Raw genomic sequence first — 18,118 nt, 5'->3', positions numbered from 1 at the left:
CCTCCTGATCAGAAGGGTGTTGCTTTTACCAGCCTGTGAGTCTTAATAATTTTGTACATGCAATCCTTCATTTTTGATATTTTTGTTATATTATAATGCATAAACCTGGGACTGGCTACATACTTTGCAGAGTTCAGGAGAAAATGAAAACAGGCTGCACAGGTTATGTGCTTGAAGGGATGAAGTGGAAGGAGAAACGAAGTCTTCCTAACTCTGGCCTCCTGCTGTTGCACAAGTCAGGCCAATGATGTGGAAAGTCCTAGGGGCACATGGCTTTTCAGAGTGTCATTGTTTGAGGAGGCCATGAGTGGTTTAGCCAGTAGCCTCTGCTTCTTTTCATTTTGAGTGCTTCTGAATACGCAACTGTGCTCTGAATACACAACTACCACTGCGGGGTAAACCAAGCCACAGCTGTCCTCCTTCCAAGGTTGGGGTCGCTGCTCGGCAGGAGCTGGTGTTCTTGAAGGGATGATGATCTTCTACCGGTAAGATAATTTCCAAATCTTTAGAGGTGAATTTAGAGTGAGAGGTCCCCTTACTTGTGGGATTTAATCCATCCTACCTTAATATCTATAACCTTATAATGCCTTCTTGTCTGTGTTGTTGTTGTTGTTGTATGTGTGTGTGTGTTTAAAGGTCTTGGCACAGACGACATGCTCAAAACATGTTAACTGGATTCAAATCTATATTTTGATTAATCAGAAATACATACCTGCAAAAACACTGCTCTTGGAAAAGTTTAGAAAAGAGTTGAGCCGTCTGTTTTCTGGTTTTCCAGTTCGACTTTCTTTTTTGTAGTTCCGCTGAATGGTATCATTCTCATCCCTTGGCAACGGTTTTGTAGAGTTATAGTTTCTGGTAGGGGAAGGGCTTCGGTTCTAAAGTTAGTGATCAGATTAAACGCAGGTGAGATGCAACACCAGCATATCGTAATTATCTTATTTCCTGTTTTGCAGTCCCTAACATCCAGTTGTGTAAATCACAAGGATTCTTATAATAACACCTGTCTTCTCCCCCAAATAAAATGGAGTTATCTTCCTTTTTAAAAACACAAAATCTACAACTTTATCATAGAGAAACAAGCCTACTGAGCAAGATCCCTATAATCATTTAAATATACAAAAGCTACAAAGGCAAATACTTCACCCTCCAGTCCTAAATTTACCTCTTTTATTTTTTCTGAAGCTCTAAACTTTCCCTCTTCATTTTCACACATTGAAAGCTGTCCTGAAATTTTCAGGAACAATGGCAAGTTTTCAAACATTTCCTAGAAAGTGTGTAACCCTGTCTTTCTCTTTGTTCTGCTATACTTACATCGGTAGATCAGTGTGACACTTACAAGGCCAGGTATTTTTATCCCAGTTCATTCAAAGGTGGACCAGAGATAACACAGCTCCTGTGCTTGGGCGGGGGGTGCTGTGGCTGGGATAGTGGGGGGAAATGTGGCAGGAGAAGCTACGAGAATCATAGGGCAAGCAAGGCGTTCCTTAAGGAAGAAAGCTTTCTAAATAACACACTGCTCTGTTCTTTCTATCCCTCTTTAAAGCTGTTTTGTGCCTAACCCATTTTTCATTAAGTTTAATTCCTTTGGAAAAGTCCTGTCACTTTTCTAGGGAAAGTCTCCAGGGGAGTGAGTTTTCAAGATCTGCTGCGGAGTGTGTCCTGCCAGTGCGTGGAAGACCATTTGTTTACAAAACCCCGTAAATACCCAGATGGCGTTCCCTGTGCCCTGCAGCTGCTCAACAAGCAGGGAGACTTGCAGATGCTCACAGAACTCACTTCTGTGAAACCCTTTCTTCTCTGGGAGCCTTCACTGCTATTGTGATGTCCTGCTTGCTCCTCCCATTTTATTCCAGATGCACAACATTAATACAAAATGTTGGAGATCATGACAGCGTTGGGCTCCAGAAACAGTACTGCTTGTCATTTTGAAGCCAGGCCTCAAAATGACATGAACTTCTGAAGAAAGAACTGGCATCATTTCTATCATTTACACAATCGGATGTTCAGTGTGTGAGGGTAAGAATGGGGGTGGGGTGGGTCCACTTCTATCCATTAGGGAACTCTGGTAATATCGTAGATTCAATATGCCAAGCTTTCCAGGTGGTAGCTTATTTAACTATTGTTAGGGATAACTCAAAGAGCTTTGTATTGCCCCTTCACAAAGTTATGAAAGGGCTATTAAATACATGTATGGGATTAGTAAATCGCAGAAATGTTTGCACAGGCATCGAGATGCCAAGTAGTAGCCTCTCCATGGTGACCTCCCTCCAGTCATGCTTGGTACACAGGCATAGCTGCAATGCAAATCCCCTAGACCCCTCTTCTACCAGATGGCCAACCCTCCATCCCCAGTGTTTCTTATATGAGTGATCTCAAGAAGTCTGTGTATTAGTTATTTGTTGCTGCATAACAAATGACCCAAAATGCAGTAACTTACACAACAGTCATCTTTTATTATATCTCACAGTGTCTGAGAGCCAGGAATCCAGGTAGGGCACAGCAAGAGTAGCATGTCTCTGTCCCATGATTTCCGGGGTCTTCAAGGGAAGACTCAAAGGCAAAGTGTTGAAATCCTTTGGGGGATCATCACTCTCATATCTGCTAGCTGATGCTGGCTGCTGTCTGGGCCTGAGGCCTTGAGCCAGGAAACTGACATGTGATTTCTTGATGTGACCTGGGCTTCCTCACAACATGGTGACCCTCCAGAGAAAGAGACAGAGCCTGAAAGAGCTATGTGCCTTTCCCTGCCCAGCTTTGGTAGTCATGCAGCATTGATTCCACTGAGCTTCACGGGCTAAGTCAGTTATAAAGGACTTCTCTGGCCCAAGGGGAGGGAATGTAGATACCACCTTTCTTTGGAGATGAATCCAATCACATTAAGAGCATGTGGGATGGAAAATGCATTGGTTCAGCCACCTTTGGAAGATATAATCTGCCATTGGTACCTTCCCCAAATACACAGTCTTCCTTGTGGAACTGGGGGATATATCATAAACTCTAAATAGGAAAGGAACTTCCTGAATAAATACTAATTGGCTGTCTGTGAGGCATGCAGTGCCTCTAGGTCCCCTGTGGGGTGGGACAGCTCAGGAAGTCCAAGGATTCAGTGAAAACCCTAGAAGATCTTGCCAACTGGAAGAGAGGGAAGCTGATGGCTGGACTCCTCTCCCAGTTATGCTTTTGGATAAATATCTGGAGAGCACAGGGCTTAGCAAGTCAAGAGCCAGCTACAGAAACACCATAAAAACACGCTGCGGCTGAGTGCACGGGGTGATTTTGTAAGCAGCATCCCACCTGGTCCACCAGACAGTGAGCTGATCGAGGTGTGGATTTTCACAGAGATTCAATGGTAAACAAGAAAGATGCATCTCCTACATCCAAGGAATATGTGTTTGGTTAGAAGAGTTGGACAATAAACAAAACAGAATAAACAAAGTGACAAACAAACATGCTAGGTAGTGATGGGCATTGTGGCAATCCCACAACAGGTGGGACACACAGTGCCTACACCCAGAACAGCAGAGTACACTGTCATCAGTAATCGCCTCTCCAGGAAACTGGGGGCACTCTTCAGACTCAGTTACTTATGGTCTGTGAGTGAAGGAATTAGAGTCCCTGGAGAGACCCCTTAGGAACACCAGTGACCAACAGATTGCACAGGTTGGCTCAGCAGCAAAGCCAAGGTTACATCTTGGGATTCCTGGCTACAGCCCATTGCTCTCCCCAACCTGCACATGACTGCAGACAGCGGCAGCCTATTCAGCATCTCGGGGCTGTCGGGAGTGGTGTCTAGGAAGGATCAGTTGCTCTCTCCGTCTGTGGCCTTGAATGTGTGCTCAGAGCCCCCTGAGAAGAGACAAACCCTTGAAGAACCAACTGAGAAATATCATCTTCCTGTCCATTCAGGTCAGGAAATAAATGAAAACATCTTTCTTTACCTAGTAGATTTGGTCATGAAAAGCTGATTGTAAATACAATCTTTGTGGGTTAAACTGTATTTTAAAAGCTCTCTGACGTCAGGATTGGCACAGTGTTGATAGTCATTGGACAAAGGGTGCGTGAGGGCTCATTAGACTATTCTCTTTTGCTTGGTGTGTGCTTGAAATTTTCTCAAATAAAAAGTAAGTAAAGAAGTAGATAAAATAGCTTTCCTCTGGCAGTACATTTGTCTCTCTTTCCCTCTCTTCCTCTCTTAAAATGAGAATGATTACTTCCAACAAATCGTTTTTGTAAAATTAAGTCTTGCAAAAAATGACTTATAATTGTTTCTGTACATTGGGTTTTTCTGAAACCAAGCACAGCGTATTGAAATGATTTGCAGTATTAGCCTCACCTTTAATTCCTGTGATAGTTAAGTAATACAAGTAGGCATGTTTCTACCTATTGCAAATAAATTTGTGGGGCATCAAAAGGAGATGTGGGGTTGGTGTCATGATGAGTGAGACAAGGGATGAACCTGGAGGTTGTGAGGCTGAGGTTGGCTCCTTCTCTCTTCTACCCAGTCTGGGACCCCTGGCCATGTCTCATTACCTCTCAGGGTCTCAGTTTTCTCCTAAATCAGCTCTGGATCATTTCAAGAATCCTTTCCTTCCAGCACTGTAGAGAGTTCTGGGGGTCAAAACGTGTTATAATTCTCAGATCACCAGGGTCACATGAGATGAGGACAGGGATGAGAGATTAAAACTCCCTGTCTCCAGGAATAAGAAAGCAATACAGTCCCTCAAGGCTGTTAACAATTTTCGTGATCCATAGATTTCTTACCGCTTAATTCTCTGCTCTCCCTTCTTTAGGCTAATATTTTAAACATTATGAAAAGGAAACTGATGAAAAGATGAGTAACAGGTTCTGGCTGTTGAGCACAGTTTCACAATATTTTTGAATTTCTCAGATAACCCTGCATATTAAGGTCATTTTCTTCACTGGGAAGAAAGTCAACAGACCTTCAGCTAAACCATGACCACTTGGTAACCTGTAGAAAATTCTATATTTGAACTCCTGCCCCCAGCTCCACCTTTCACCTTGACTGGTAGGGCGGTCTCTCAGGGTTCTCTCTTCTCATCCTCTGCCAACAATGTCAACTATGGTATCTCTGGAAGACAGGAGGAAAAAGACGAAATGCTCACAGTTTGATGAGCTTATCATTCTTTCAGATAATGGGATTGTGAGTCCTTATTTTTCTTAAATTTTCTGCGTTTTAACTTTCTTCTTAGTGCTTTCTACACGCTCCATGTTTTATTCAATGAGCATGCATTACTTTATACTCAAGAAAAGAACAATGCACACTGTTTTCTAAAGTCACTATTGATACTCCTCGGACTAAATCCTTCCTTGACCCTCCACTGCCATAGCATAAAATCCAGTGTATTGATTTGGTTCCTCCACCCTCAGTGCCTGGCTGGCTACCCTCCTAATCTCACCTTCGTCACCTTTTCCCTGACCTCTCTCCCTCCCCCTCCCCATCCTCCTTCCCACCTGTGCTCACCCACACCTTCCATACCCCAGACACCAAGGCGCCCTCCATCTGAATCTCTGCCACCCACAGGGGTTTGCCTGACCACTCCCACACTTTCTTTAGGAGCCATTTCAAGCCGGGCCTCTGCTGGCCCCCAGGGAGGCTCCCCTGCTTCTCCAGGGCTCTGGGGCACCCTGCCTTGCTGACCATCCTCCTAGAACAAGCCACAAGCAGCAGCACGTGGTGTGTTCTCAGGGCTGTTCTTCACTAGACTGGAAGTGCCCTGAGGACAGGCTCAGTGCCATTACTTCTGTTAATTTTCTTTTCTTTTTTTTTTTTTGGTTCTGGTTTTTTCTATTTGACCATAGCAAAATTATTCATTGAATGTTTCCTTGAGTTTTAAGGGGTCTACACAGCAATTACATATCACTAGAGTCTTTCTTATTTCCCAAGAAAAGCCACTTCGAAGTAAAACTATGGAGAGTGCTGCATGCCCAGGACTTTTCAAAACACACAGACTTTCTCATGGTGTTGCCTGAAGCGTGTTGCTCCCGCTCTGCCTGTGCTAGGCTCCTGCTCTTCCTGGAATGCCTTCTTTTCCTAGTTTACTGGCAAACTCCTGGTCACCCTTCCAAACTTGGTTTTGACACCCATGCTGCCCTCCCCAGCAGCCCCTTGAGCTGGGAGCTGGAGACATCCCTCTGGAAGGTGCCTCAGGGCACCCTTGTCTCTCCAGGTGCCGTCATTTGCATACCTGTTTCCCCCATAATTCCCTAGAGACTCTGACCAGCCCCTAGAGGTGCTAGTTTAGTGCTTGTGGAAGGAAGGAATTTCATGTTAGCAGTCTACATGCCAGGGAGTGCTCGTTGGATACGCAGAGAGGGAATTTTAAGGACAGGGAGATGCAGGGGCCCCAGGAGAACTTTGCATTTGCTCTCTGCACAGGGCACCCGGCTGGGGGTGAGTGGGACCTACCACCCTGGGTCTGTCCTCCAGGATCCCCCAGGGAAGGACTGCCTGCCTACAGCATGACCCTCATCCATGCCAGTGTCATAGGGGCTAACAGAGTCAGCCAAGCATCCACGCACTGCCCGCCTGCCATCCTTCGCACAGTAAACCCCAGATTCTCTATTATTTTTTATTCCTCCTTCCCATCATTTGTCCAGAGTCTTGCCAGTTCTGAGACCAAAGAGTAGCCAAGAGTCACCCTTTAGGAATGTAAAATGATTCTTGTTCCAACAAGGCTCCACTTAATCATACACTCTACAAATTCAGGGAGCTCATTTGGGTAAAATACAGTTTTTCCTTTTCATACATTTGCTGCTTTCTCCAAACAAACTCTAGGAAAGACTGCAACATCAGCACTTTGACAATTTGGAACTGAAATAGAGAGTCTGGAGTCTGGGATTTCATGTCTCCTCTGATTGAAAAAATAAAAATTCTTTGAAGTGCATAAACTTGTGCTTGGCAGTGTTTTCATCTGACATTGTTTCATTTTTCACAGACCAAGCTAAAGCAAGAAAAATTATTCTCCCACCCTTCACCAGCAAGATTCTCTGCCTTTTCAGCCTTTCACACAGCCAGGACCGGGGACCTCCTGAAAAGTGGTGTTGGCCCCTCCATCAGGCAGACCTCAGAGTGAAATCCGCTGCCTCCTCTTCATCTTTCTACCCCTCCTGTCCCCACCAAAGCGACACATGCCACAGAAGGTGACCTGGAAAATGCCTTGTGCACTGTGGGGCGATGGGAAGTGGGGGTAGGCTTGGGTCAGGTGCTGTCACCTCTGCACCCATCACACACACATCCTCCTCCCTCATGCCGGGGTCTCAGCATGAGTTGGAGGTGTTGGCATCTCAGGGAGGAGGACCACTGTGACCCACAGGGAGACACATGCACCCGCCCCCACTGTGGCTTCTGCCCTCCTCCCCTGCAGGGATGGTGATGGCCAGTTGATGTGTTGACTGGGCTTGGTGCACGGCGGCTGCTAGGCACCTTCACTCCAAACTGAAACAGCAGGGGAAAGTGCCTCGTGAAGTTTGGAAGAAGTAAAGGGAACCTAAGCATGTTGCAGGGCTGCTTTATCTCACAAAAAGCAAATCAACAGCATCTGCTCTTCAAGAGGACAACAGATCCCGGCCTCCTGACGCACCCCTCCCCTGCGCTCTGGGCCCGCAGAAGGCACCTGGTGTGACTTCGCATTATTTTGAAGCTGGAAAGGCAGACATTTTGAGCCCTAAAGAGGTTTTGCCTTCTGAGGTAGGGATGAGGATATCTTCCAGTCTCCCTTTGGTCCCGGGGGGATGGCCAAACCCTGCATGCAGCAAAATCACCCAAATAATGAAGCTTCGGGCCGAGGTACTGTGTCCATGGTGTGGAGTGGGCATTTCCCAGGACCATTCTCTCCCGGAGTCAGGCTGTCCATGCCTGGAAACTCGTTCTCACTCCCAGGAGCTCAGGAGCTGAGGAGATCCGCAGGGACATCTGGCTGGTGTCCTCCCCCCAAGTCAGGAGGAAAGAATAGAATACCAAAAGGAGCTGACCGTCCCCACACCCCCTGGGACCATGACATCCACGGTGACCTGCAGGACTGGGGGACCAAGGACGGGTGATTCCAGAGTGTCTGGCATTGGCGCATTTGGAGGACAGTGATCCTCAATGACCAACAATCACGCACAGGGTGGGAGTGGGAGAAATGTTCCCAGCCTTAGGCATTAAGGAAAAGCTCAGCCCCAGGGCAGGGCAGGCAGGCCAGGAAGGGAAGACCTGAGCGGGAGGGGAAGGGGCTGGGAGAGCAGCTGGACGGTGAGCAGCTCCACGAAAGCATGGGCTAGGATGCAGGGAGGAGTTCCCGGGAGAGCAACCCTGGGGCCAGGCTGGGACTGAGTGTGGACCACAGGAGAAGGCCCTTCAGGAGCAGCTGCAGGCTGTGCTGTGGGCTGTGCTTTCCTAAACTCAAAGGCTCTTGGTGAAGTGTGTTTTGGGTAGAGCTCAATCTCTCACGGGCTCTGGGAGCTCCAGGCACAAGTGTGGGGACATCCCCAGGGTCACTGCAGCCAAGGTGGCATCAAGGCAGCAGTGGGGGTAAGGTAGGGAAGCGGGAAATGTAGGGGCTCATCCTGGCAGCCCAGCACAATAGGCAGCTTGTGAAATGGCCTGGATGAACCCACCTTGGCATTCACAGCTGTGCAATGCCCTCACCTTGAGTGTGAATCTGTGGCTTGCTCCTAACCAACCGGATGTGGCAAAGGTGGTGGCCTGTCACTTCCGTGATGAGGATATACAAGACTGTGGCTGCTGTCTTGCCAGCACTCTCTCCTGCCTTCTCCACTTGATCTCAAGAAGCCATGGTGGAGAGTCCCATGTGGCAAGGACCTGAGTCTTGCCCACAGCCACGTGAGCTGTGTGGACCCTCACTCAGTCGAGCCTCTGCGAGAGACCTCGGCCCTGTCTGATAACCGGATTGCAGCCTGTGATAGACCCTGAAGACAAGGCTCCCAAATAAGGTGTGCGTTGATTCCTGACTCACAGCAACTCTGAAATAGTAAATGTGTGTTTTAAACCACTATCTTGTGATTACAGCAGCAGATAACTAATACAAGTATAATAGTATCTTAAAACATGCTAAAAAAATTATCTGGGGTGATGTAATCAGAGGGTGCTATATGCTATACCTAGCAGTTGTAGCGGTAGGCGACTTTATAACCATGACGTTAAAAGGAAGTGCAGTTTATTTTGTTGTCACATGTTGATGAGGCTACGAAAGGCTGTTTATTTGAGATGTTGCTTGTAAATTCTTTATTTCTCAAGACTGTCTCTCTCACTCTTTGCTCAGAACCACCTCACTCTTTCTGAGTTTCTCTCCCATTGCCTCCCACCTGAGCATGGCTTTCCTGCCCTCCTCGTTTGATCAGGAATGCAGTTAGACTGTGTGCCTGTCTTTTTTTTTAGCTTATGCAAGGCGAGTTGACTCCCAATGGCTGTTTCATTGCATCTAGTGATCAAGTACTGCTCTCGGTCCCCTACCTCCACCCATGTCCAGCTCTGGGTTTGGAGACATCATATCCCAAGTGGAACCAGGACCTTGGAGCCCTCATATGTCCAGAAGAGGAATTAGGCATAGTATGCATCTGTTCAAGGGAGACTTAGAGTAATTAATGCATAATCAATTCAAAGTGGGTAATGGATGATTTAAGAGAACACCATACAACTTCAATGACTGAAGTCTTTGGAGGACAGCCATGTGCCCATGAGGCCCACTTACTGGGATCACTGATTCAGACAAAACTCAGGACCAAACATAGGTGGGAACACAGGCCAACCCATTCTGGCAGTTTACCTTTGGCCTATGTTGCTAGGACCAGAGCTGGTCTTAGATACTTGCTTGTGCATGGTGGCAATTCTAGGGAAGGTTCACCACTACAGGAGCCCAGAGAGAGCCCAGGAACTTTGTCATCCAGGAAGCTGCTACCTCCCACCACTCTATACTTCTCAATTTACCCCTGTCTGATTAGGGCAAAGCCTAAATTCTCAATGTCTTTTCACTTGGTTGGAATTCAGTTGAAATGAAGAACTTGGAGATTTCAATGTTTCCAGTTGGAATCATAGAATCCTTAATTTTTCACCAGCCTTTTAACTTTATTTCTAAGATATGATGTCTGATGGCCTAGCCTTTTAAAGTTGCCATGGTGATGTTGCAAGTTCTGCTGACATACTGTTGCAGTCTCAGGAAAAGCTGGAAAACATTTCCGCAATGGACAAAGTGCTATGTTTTGGGAATTACTCACATTTCACTATCAAAATATTGTTTCTGCCTAATTTGCTTCATACAAAATTGTTTAAATTAAGTTTATTTTAAACAAATTGTTTGGAAGAGTTTAAGACACCAGCCATTTGAAAGATCTCCTCATTCTGAAATACCAAGAAAAAAAAAAAATCATCACCTAAAAGTAAAGAAAGGTGAAGGGATCCACATGTGTGACCACTTTCTCAGGCCTGGCCTTCACACAGATGTTCCTAGACAAAGGTTAAATCCGGCAATGAGGTCAACAGAATACATGATCTCTTGCAAGTTTTTGCACGTGGCATTCTTGATCTAGGGAAGCTGGTTGTTTTCTCAGACCAAGAGGGAGGCTAACTGGGTGAACCAGGGGTCTGGTTAACAACAAGGTTACTATAGAGTGGTAGTGATGCCACAGTTTCAGGCTGAGTGTTGGGCCAGATAACTTCCAATGGTTCCTAGCCTGTTACATTTAGTCACCAAACCCTGACCTCATACCATTGTTGGAGAGGTGAACCTGGGAGACTGCAGAGTAGAGCTAGAGTGTGGGTCTCTTATCTAACACAACATGCAAGTTCATTTGGAGGGAAAAAGCAAAGCTGGACTTCAAATTCCTTTGTGTGGCAATGGGTCTCCAGGGATCTGGCCTTGGCCTGGGTTCTGGAGCTGGCCTAGCATAGAGGAGGGATAAGGCTGTAGACTCTGGAGCCAAAAATTCTACATCAGAATCAGTCAGAACAGGAAGAATAGGGAGAAACTGACAGAAAGGAGAAAAAAATTTTGCAGCAATGAGGCTCCAGCAAGAACAAGGACAAGGACATATAGAGGACAGGAGAGAAGGTGGAAGCCCAGGAGACTCTGAGGCACAGGGACCTCTTCAGGACCATGAAGTCTTATCTCTGGGTGGCAGAGATAAGAATGAAGGCAGACTCAGCATAGGGAAACCAGGGTTTCCAAGCCAGGAATGGAGCTTAAAGAGTCACCAAGACAGAAGTGAGGCCAGAAGCTAGTATCAGAGCCATGGTCTAGAGTTAACAAGACAAGACCAATATCAAATAAGGACCAGTAGTGGGTGACATGGGCAGGGCAGAGGGAAATCTTTGTCCTTGTTCTGGAAACATGTTTTAGTTTCCCCTTACATTAATAAACCTCCCAATGCATGATTTATGAATAGACCAGCTACATTATTGATAGGGCCAGGGCTGGAAATAATACTATATGCCTAACATGGACAGTCATTGTACAACCAGTAGTGGAAGATTGTCAATGGCTCAAGACAATTTCATCCTCATGGTGGGAAAAAGAAACACAAGCCATAATACCCTCAGACCCTGGGTCTGTTGCTCCCCATTTGTTCATGAAGAACAGCGTCTCAGTCTGTTTTCTGCTACTATAACAGCATACTTGTGATGGTTAAAACTGAGTGTCAACTTGATTGGATTGAAGGATGTAAAGTATTGATCCTGGATGTGTCTGTGAGGGTGTTGTCAAAGGAGATTAACATTTGAGTGAGTGGGCTGGGAAAGGCAGACCCACCCTTAATGTGGATGGGCACCATCTAATTAGCTGCCAGTGTTGTCAAGATTTAAAGCAGGCAGAAAAACGTGAAAAGGCTAGACTGGCTTAGCCTCCCAGCCTACATCTTCCTCCTGTGCTGGAAGCTTCCTGATCTCAAACATCAGACCTCAAGTTCTTCAGCTTTGGAACTGGGAGTGGCTTCCTTGCTTCTCAGTTTGTGGATAGCCTGTTGTGGGACCTTGTGATTGTGTGGGTTAATACTACTTAATAAACTCCGCTTTATATATATATATATCCTATCAGTTCTATCCCTTTAGAGAACCCTGACTAATACAGATTTTGGTACCAGGAATGGTTCTAGAGGAACAGAATATTAAGGATGGAGTTCTTTTGTTGGTTTTGGGGTTTCTGGAGTTGGCTGCTTGCTATGATTTGACCCAAAAATGTTAAGGATTCTACTTCTAATATGGAGAACACTGATAGTCCTTGGCATGAACTGTTTAGAAAGTTATGCAAAATAAACTCATGTGACACTCCTTATTCACTGCTCATGAGAGGCAAGAGTTTTAGTGACTTTATACATAACACCTTTGACCATATGTGGAGAACCAGGGAACATAATGAAGCTGGTTGGTTGTTCCAAAGTTCAGTGGACAAAGTGATGAAAGAAAATCATGAACTCAGGGATTCTAACTCTTGGCTTCAGAAGCAGATACTGAGCCTTAAATCTGCTAAGACTGCCCTGAGTGAGAATCTTATCTCATGTAGAGAAAGAGCTGAAATTGTGGAAAAACAGATACAAGCTCATACTGTGCAAGTGGCTGACCTACAACAAGAGCTGGATGCACAGCCTCACCAGATGTCTACTGTGAAAGTGACGGCACTGACTGGATAAGAATGGGACCCTGCAACTTGGAATGGGGACGTGTGGGAGGACCCTGATGAAGCTCAGGACACTGAGCTTGTAAACTCTGATGAACATTTTTTGACAGAAGAAAGAGCTTCCCCATCCCCAGTAGTGGTAACATCCCCTGCCTGACCCACCCTGCCTTCAACCTTTTCACTTTTGTCTGAGGAGATAAACCCTGCACTGCCTGAGGCAACAGTGATGGCCTCCCCTGAGGCAGTTGCCAGGCAAGATAATGTTGATTCTCCTCAGGAGCCACCCTCAATGCCCCTGCTTGCTTCTAGACTTATAACTAGACTAAAGTCCAGGTGGGCCTCAAGAGGTGAGGTTCAGAGTGCACTATACTCAAAAAGAACTGCTTGAGTTTTCTAATCTATATAAGCAGAAATCTGGAGAATAGGCATGGGAGTGGATATTAAGGGTGTAGGATAATTGTGGAACATAAAGTTAAATCAGGCTGAATTTATTGATTTGGGCCCACTAAGTAGGGCTTCTGCATTTAATATTGCAGCTTGGGGACTTAAAACAGGTTCTAATGGTTAATTTGCTTGGTTAGCTGAAATATGGATTACAAGATGGCCCACTGTAAGCAAGCTGAAAATGCCTGATCTCCCTTGCTTTAATGTAGAGGAACGGATCCAAAGGCTTAGGGAGATTGGGAGGGTGGAGTGGATTAGTCACTTTGACCTACTCATCCCAGCTGGGAGGGCTCAGAAGATATACCCTTGACCAATGCTTTGTGAAATAGATTTGTGAGAGCAGCAGCTGCATCTTTGAAGAGCCCTGTAATTGCCCTTCTCTGTATGTCAGATGTAACAGTGGGAGCCACAGTCACTCAATTACAAAATTTAAATGCAATGGGAATGATTGGATCCTGAGGTGGCAGGGGCCAAGTGTCAGCACTGAACCATCAAAGGCAAGGTGGGCATAGCTACCATAACGGACAGCAGAGGCAAAGCAGCAATCAGAATAGTCTGACTCATGTAGAGCTCTGGCATTGGCTAATTAATCACGATATTCCTAGAAGTGAAATTGATAGGAAGCCCACTGCATTCTTACTTAATTTACATAAGCAGAAAACTTTCAGGTCAAATGGAAAAAAGACTAATTTGAATTATAGAAACAGAGAATCAAAGCCCCACAATCAATTTCCAGACTTGAGCCAGTTTACAGACCCAGAACCCCTTGAATGAAGGGAAAGCCAATTCCTCTTAAGCAAGGACCCCACTACACTACCGACAATTTATGCAGTTAATCTTTCTCCCATCTTTTCCCAGGAGACCTCTGGCCGTTTACCAGGGTAACTGTGCACTGGAGAAAGGGAAATGATCAGACATTTTGGGGACTACTGGACACTGGCTCTGAGCTGACATTGATTCCGGGGGACCCAAAACATCATTGTAATTCTCCAGTTAAAATAAGGGTTTACAGAGGTCAGGTAAATTAATGGAGCTTTAGCTCAGGTCCAACCTACAGTGGGTCCAGTGGGTCCCCAGACTCATCCTGTGGTCATTTCTTCAGTGTCAGAATGCACAATTGGACATAAATAGACATATATAGCAGCTGGCATAACCTCCACATTGGATCCCTGACTGTAGGGTGAGGGCTATTATGGTGGGAAAGGCCAAATGGAAACCATTAGAGCTGTCTCTACCTAGAAAAATAGTAAATTAAAAACAATATTGCATCTCTGGAGGGATTGCAGAGATTAGTGCCACCATCAAGGACTTGAAAGACACAGGGGTGGTGATTCCCACCACATCCTCATTCAACTCTCGTATTTGGCCTGTGCAGAAGACAGATGGATCTTGGAGAATGATAGTGGATTATCATAAGCTTAACCAAGTGGAGATTCCAATTGCAGCTGCTGTACCAGATGTGGTTTCATTGCTTGAGCAAATTACATCTCCTGGTGCCTGTTATACAGCCGTTGACTTGGCAAATGCCTTTTTCTCCATTCCTGCCCATAAAGCACACCAGAAGCAATTTGCCTTCAACAGGCAAGGCCAGCAATATACCTTTACCATCCTACCTCAGGAGTATATTGACTCTCTGGCTTTGTGTCATAATCTTATTCAGAGAGAACTTGATTGCTTTTCATTTCCACAAGATATCACACTGATCCATTATATTGATGACATTATGCTGATTCAACCCAGTGAGCAAGAAGTAGTAAACACACTGGACTTATTGGTGAGACATTTGCATGCCAGAGGATGAGAAATAAATCTGACTAAAATTCAGGGACCTTCCACCTCAGTAAATTTTCTAGGGGTCCAGTGTGGGACCTGTCAAGATATTTCTTCTTTTTTTTTTTTTTAATTTTATTTTTTTTGAGACAGAGTCTCACTCTGTCGCCCAGGCTGGAGTGCAGTGGCTGGATCTCAGCTCACTGCAAGCTCCGCCTCCCGGGTTTACACCATTCTCCTGCCTCAGCCTCCGGGGTAGCTGGGACTACAGGTGCCCGCCACCTCGCCCGGCCAGTTTTTTTTTGTATTTTTTAGTAGAGACGGGGTTTCACCGTGTTAGCCAGGATGGTCTTGATCTCCCGACCTCGTGATCCACCCGTCTCAGCCTCCCAAAGTGCTGGGATTACAGGCTTGAGCCACCACGCCCGGCAAGATATTTCTTCTAAGGTGAAGGATAAGTTGCTGCATTTAGCTCCTCCTACAACCAAGAAAGAGACACAATGCCTAGTGGGCCTATTTGGACTTTGGAGGCAACACATTCCTCATTTGGGTGTGTTAGTCTGGCCCGTTTATCGATTTATCGAGTGACTTAAAAGACTGCCAGTTTGGAATGGGTCCAGAACAGGAGAAGGCTCTGCAACAGGTCTAGGCTGCTGTGAAAGCTGCTCTGCCTATTGAGCCATAAGACCCAACAGATCCAATGGTGCTTGAGATGTCAGTGGCAGATAAGGATGCTGTTTGGAGCCTTTGGTAGGCCCCCCTAGGTGAATCATAGCAGAGGCCTCTAGGATTTTGGAACAATGCCCTGCCATCTTCTGAAGACAACTACTCTCCTTTTGGGAGACAGCTCTGGTATGTTACTGGGCTTTGGTGGAAACTGAATGTTTGACTATGGATCGTCAAGTCACCATGTGACCTGAACTGTCTATCATGAACTGGGTCCTTTCTGGCCCATCTAGCTATAAAGTAGGTTGTGCACAGCAGCATTCCATCATCAAATGGAAGTGGTATATACATGATCTGGCTGGAACAGGTCCTGAAGGCACAACTAAGTTATATGAGGAAGTGGCTCAAATGCCCATGGTCTCCACTCCTGCCACCCTGCCTTCTCTCCACCAGCCTGCACTGATGGCCTCATGGAGAGGTCCCTATGATCAGTTGACAGAGGAAGAGAAGACTAGGACCTGGTTCACAGATGTTTCTGCAGGATATGCAGGCACCATGCAAAAGTGGAGAGCTGGAGCGCTACAACAGCTTTCTAGGACATTCCTGAAAGACAGCGGTGAAGGAAAATCTTCCCAGGAGGCGGAACTTCCAGCAGTGTACCTGGTTATGCACTGGGCATGGAAGGAGACATGGCCAGATGTGCGATTATATACTGATTCATGGGCTGCAGCCAATGGTTTGGCTGCTGGATGGTCAGGGACTTGGAAGAAGCATGATTGGAAAACTGGTGACAAAGAAATTTGGGGAAGAGGTATGTGGATGGACCTCTCTGAGTGGTCAGAAACTGTGAAGATATTTGTATCCCATGTGAGTGCTCACCAAAGGGTGCCCTTAGCAGGGGAGGACGTTAATAATCAAGTGGATAAGATGACCCATTCTGTGCACACCACTCAGCGTCTTTCCCGAGCCACCCCTGTCGTCACCCAATAAGTCCATGAACCAAGAGGCCATGGTGGCAGGGATGGAAGTTATGCATGGGCTCAGCAATATGGACTTCCACTCACCAAGGCTGACCTGGGTACAGCCACTGCTGAGTGCCCAATTTACCAGCAACAGAGACCAACACTGAGCCCTTGATATGGTACCATTCCTTGGGGGTGATCAGGCTGCTACCAGGTAAGAGGTTGATTATGTTGAACTTCTTCCATCATGGAAAGGGAAGAGGTTTGTCCTCAATGGAATAGACACTTACTCCGGATATGGGTTTGCCTATCCTGCATGCAGTGCTTCTGCCAAGACTACATCCGTGGACTTATGGAATGCCTCATCCACCATCATGGTATTCCACATAGCATTGCCTCTGACCCAGGCACTCACTTTACAGCTAAAGAAGTGTGGCAGTGGGCTCATGCTCATGGAATTCACTGGTCTTACCATGTTCCCCATCATCCTGAAGCAGCTAGATTGATAAAATGGTGGAACTGCCTTTTGAAGTCACAATTACAATGCCAACTAAGTGACAATACTTTGCAGGTCTGGAGCAAATTTCGCCAGAAGGCCATGTATGCTCTGAATCAGCGTTCAATATCCTATTGGTTCTATCCCTCTAGAGAACCCTGGTTAATACAATACTACAGACTATGGACTGGGTAATTTATAAGAAAGTACGTTTGTTTAACTAATGGTTCTGTATGCTGGAAAGCCAGAGAACATGGCACTAGCATCTGGTAAGGGCCTTCTTGCTGTATCACATGGCAAGAGGGCAGGAGCATGCATGTCAGCTTAGGACTCTTCCTCTTCTTATAAAGCCACCAGTCCCATCATGGGTGCCCCATCTTGACCGTATCTAATCCTAATTACCTCCCAAAGGCCACACCTCCATCAACATATAAATGTGTGAATTAAAATTTCAATATATAAGATTTGGGGGACATATTCAAACCATAGCAGACAGCATCTGCTGTGGGAGATGGGCCATCTTGGAGGATTGCAAGGCAGAGATCAGATTTCATTCTCCATCCTGGAGCTCCAGATTGAGTCTTACAGGGGGAGAAACCAGGTTTTGAATGAGGAACCTTGTTGACATTTCCTAGGAACCTGGTCAGTGTCTGTCATCCTAGCTGCACCTGGGAAAGCTATTGGTGCTAGAAGGACATGAGCTGAGCAGGGAGGCTGCAAACATATGACCCAGAGCACTTGTGTTTCTTTGCTAAATTCTACCTGTGTTTGGATTTCCCCACCTCAAGTTATTTCGTTGTTAGAATTTTTTTTACTTATTTTTTTTCTTCTTTGCCAGCAGGAAAATATGCATTTCACATTTCTCTTGAATATTATTCTCTTCTTTCAACCAAAGGCAGGAGTGAATCTGCTTTTGTAGGGCCTGAAGCATACACAGTTTGGGAGTGGTCCACTTTAAGAAAAAGAATATTAACGTTTTAACATAAAGATGACCACAAAAGTGAAACTATTAATTTAGAATGAGAAAAGAAGCCACAGTATATTATAATATTATTAAAGCTGTCTTATGAAACATCATAAGACCTGGAAAAATATTACACGACTTTTATTTAGTTAGCTACCTGGCTCTATAACGCCTCTTCCCTGGC

The sequence above is a fragment of the Piliocolobus tephrosceles genome, chromosome 5 (genome assembly GCF_002776525.5).
Source record: "Piliocolobus tephrosceles isolate RC106 chromosome 5, ASM277652v3, whole genome shotgun sequence".
Lineage (NCBI taxonomy): Eukaryota > Metazoa > Chordata > Mammalia > Primates > Cercopithecidae > Piliocolobus > Piliocolobus tephrosceles.
The sequence above is the reverse complement of the archived record's forward strand: the minus strand, read 5'-3'. Positions refer to the sequence as shown.